Below are 3,712 nucleotides of genomic sequence, written 5' to 3' on the forward strand. Positions count from 1 at the left end.
CGCCCAGACATGTGTTCCTTCCTGGAGATGCCCCCTCCCCCTTGTGCTTTACACATTATATAAGAATTTTATTCTGTAGTATGCTCTGAGGAAGGCGGCATTTTGCCAGATTTCAAAATGGCCTCATTTATCACCTAAATCCCCTATGAAAGCTAGGGAATAAGGTTTGTAAAACAGCTCAGATTAATGAGGCTGCATCTACATCTTAATAGCTTTTGTGTGTGCACAGTACTTCAATCTGTGTTTGTGAGCAGTGTGTATTTCTGTGGTTTATGGACTCTCTTTCTTCATCTGACCTGATACATCTACATGTGCTGGTGTTTCTGTCTAATGCTGTGTGCGTGCGCTGCCTGTGTCCAGCACATAAAACCTCCTTCCGTGACTGTAGCTGGTTATGCCGCATGCAGGTGGAATTCTCCCTTTGAGCACCTCCCGATTTGCAAATGTGATCTGTGTAGGGAACCTATTTATGCCTGGGCTTTAATATCTGTTGGTATACTTTTGTGCATGTTAAACTCACCACTTCAGTGCTGGCTCCTTAGGCAACAGAGGCCTATATTTCTTCACCGTGTTGGGGGAATTTCATTTTGCTGCTATATATAAGAATTCTGGTGAAGTAATTAACAGAAGCCTCTAGAGGCTTGGTTATGAAAACAAGGCTCCACGTGCCAGCTTCAGAGGAACCTTGTACTCCTTGCAAATTCCTCCAGGCAAGGAAGATATTGCAGATGCAAAGGGAACATAACCCAGGGCAGGGAACAGCAAGCACTGACGAGGTCTGTTTCTCAGTCCTTGAAAACAGCTTTAGCAGAAAGCTGAAAAATGCAGCAAATTGAAAAAGGAGGTTGCAGGTGGGATCACAAAAGAAAAGGGCATCAGCTCCATTGACAGTGAAGATTAATTTTTAAATTACATACCAAAAAACTCTTCCAAGAGCATTCAACCTGTGTCAATCTAGTGGCTCCGATCATTCCTTATGTGGGACACAGGGAATACTTGGAAATTCCCCTTACAGAGTTTACCCTACGGCTTTTTCTTAGCTCCTTCTCCTTCTGTTCTTTTCATCCTTTCCTTATCCATTTCTCCTTCCGTGTCTCTGATAAGGAACTACTGCTGCTCCTTTCCCCCCCTTCCTCCCCCTGTCTGCTGTCAGCCATTTCACTTGGCTTTTTCTGCTCTTGCATTCACCAGAGCTGATTTCAGTGACAGCCCCTTGGCAATTTCCCTTTGCTGGTGACTCAGGTAATTGGATCTGGTGCCTTGGGGAGCTGCCAGGCATGATGTCACAGCTCTGCAGAAAAAAATACCCTATGTAATTGCTTGATACACTAGCTAATGTCTCATCCCGGTGGAGGGAGGAACTCTGAGTCTGGGGGTTGCCAAGATTTCAGAGACGCAGGACTCTGTAGTCGAGGTGAATAAAGAATTATCTTTATTTTTTGTTTACACAAGCTCTTACTTGTTTATTATGTGCTCATTAACTATTCCCTGAGCAGGCAGTCTGAATGTTCATAATGCATTCTGCAGTCCCTTTATGAAAAGGGAAGGACTGTGAACTTTTCATTAAACAAAAGAAAATGAGAATGAAACATCAATACAGCACAAGAATGGACAGCTCTACATACAATGGTGTAACCTTGCATCAGGGTTTATTCTGCCCTTTAATAACATTTGCTTACCAGCATTTAAATGCACTTGGATCCTTTATTTCTACCAAGACTGCAAGAAGACATCTCTCTTTTCCTAGCAGCAAGGAATGGATCTGGAGGACAGGCTAGGGATCAAAAGGGGTCAGTGTTAGTCTCAGAGTAGACATGAGAATGTATCTGAAATCCATTAAGTGAAGCAGAAAGATGAGAATGAGCTAATGGGTGACTCTTGCTAACACACTAATAAAATGGAACTGAAAGTTTCTGGCTCTTCCCTGAACTGCCCTGTCTTGTTTGGAAAAGAAACTCTTGGGATTTTAGTATTCAGAAGAAGCTGACTGTTCCAAGTTCTGCTTTTCAGATGTTTTATGTTGATCTTCCTTCTTTTGTAGACTTAAGGAGTCCAGCCAGCAAGGATCTGGCAGAGTGAGATGCTTGGGCCTCAGCTCTCTTCCCACAGTTCATCTGCAAGGCTGAATCCATTGCTAGAGGTATTGATTGCTTTGCCAAGAGGAGAGGATAGGAGTATGAGAATTCAGAAAGGAAATGTTTGATTGTCTTCACTGCAGGAAACATTTTCCCCAAGTAAAATAGGACCTGGATTTAACAAGGTGCTTGCAAATGCCTCAAAAGACCTCATGAGAAAATTGAAACCTTGTGTCAGATATAACCTGCTCTGGAACTCCAAAGTGAACAGACAATTTTGTTGCAAGAATGTTTTTGTCCTCTCCACTGCTGCAGCTGGAGTGATGTTGAATGACCTGGAAAATTTAGCAAGTCCTGAGAAACAATCAATCATTTTTGATAGGTCACATTCTCCAGCTAGAAAAGATCTGTCCTGACTTTCCACCATGCTCTGGCCAATTCAGCAGATGATAATTACTATTCCACCCAGCTGGTTCTCACACAAGCACAAATATTGTATTTCTCAGCTCTCCGTCATAGGTGTTTGTTCAGGCAGGTCTCCAAATCTGGGTTAGGTCTCCTGCCATGTTCTCTAACACCCTTGTATTTCTAATCCTGCCAGTCCAGGCCATTCCGTGGACTCCTGTGGCTTTGATGAAGAGATGAAGTTTCCAAACTTTGCTGCCTCAGTCCAGCCCTCCTGGAGTGACTCACTAGTTTAGTTTCTTCTTTAATGTTAGACCTGTGCAGTATTGCAGCTGCTCTGTGTGGCTTGGAAATTATTTTGACAGAGTCTGGAATAAAGGCAAGAAGGTTTCAGTTCCCATTTTTCCAGATTCTTACCTCCTCACACTCTGTCTTCTGATGGCACACAGGTATATTGAGATCTAAACGGTATCACACCTGCAGAAACATTCCAAGCAGATGGCACCACTCCACTTCTGCAAAAAGTGTTAAGAGTTCTTCCTGGGGAGAACAGGCCACACCTATCTATCATCTTTTTAGGACCTCAGATATCCACAATATTTTTTGCTGGCTTGTCCCAGTGACACCACTCAGACCTTAGCAGCATGGCTGATATCAGCAGGATAAAGTTCAGCTATCTAGCAGGATAGTTAGATGGGAGCCCCTTCAATTGTCAAGGAACTAGCAATGGCCTTAGAATTAATTTTTAAGTCATAAAAAAGGATGAGCGAAGCACAAATTTTTATCACTTCTGTAGAGGAATTTAAGTACTAAGTGGTAAAGCAAGTTGCTCTGGAGAAGCCATTTGCTCGGGGGCGAAGAAGTCTCCCTCTATCCACCAAGGTACAAGCCTCCCTCAAGGCTGCAGAGAGATCTCCACTGACATTTCCAGGACTGCACATACAACTTTCCCTGGCAATACATCCCCCCCCCCAAAAAAAAATGTACAAGCATGTATGATTTGAGACATGAAACACAAATCCACACCATTTTATCCTCTCAGATTTCCTTCTTGGATCACCTGACATGTTCAGGATAGTCATTCAGAGATATTTATTGCTTCTGATTTCTCCACTTGAAATCCCCAGTCAGCCCAGAAGTTGTGTATGGATATAAAGACTTGGAAGTAACAAGTGGCCTATGAATAATCCACATATTTATCAGTGTAAACAACAGTGCCATATCATGACAAG

General features: G+C 42.9%; 1 long non-coding RNA gene across 1 annotated transcript; it reads left to right on the forward strand.

Moving 5' to 3' along the window:
* The first annotated feature begins 1,337 nt into the window (after nucleotides 1-1,337).
* On the forward strand, nucleotides 1,338-2,859 carry LOC113961748. Its single transcript, XR_003532375.1, has 3 exons — nucleotides 1,338-1,414; nucleotides 2,042-2,140; nucleotides 2,677-2,859. It is a non-coding gene; the product is annotated as an uncharacterized LOC113961748 (long non-coding RNA).
* Nucleotides 2,860-3,712: the final 853 nt, after the last annotated feature.

The sequence above is a fragment of the Neopelma chrysocephalum genome, unplaced genomic scaffold, assembly GCF_003984885.1.
Source record: "Neopelma chrysocephalum unplaced genomic scaffold, ASM398488v2 Primary Assembly neopelma1_24, whole genome shotgun sequence".
Classification (NCBI taxonomy): domain Eukaryota; kingdom Metazoa; phylum Chordata; class Aves; order Passeriformes; family Pipridae; genus Neopelma; species Neopelma chrysocephalum.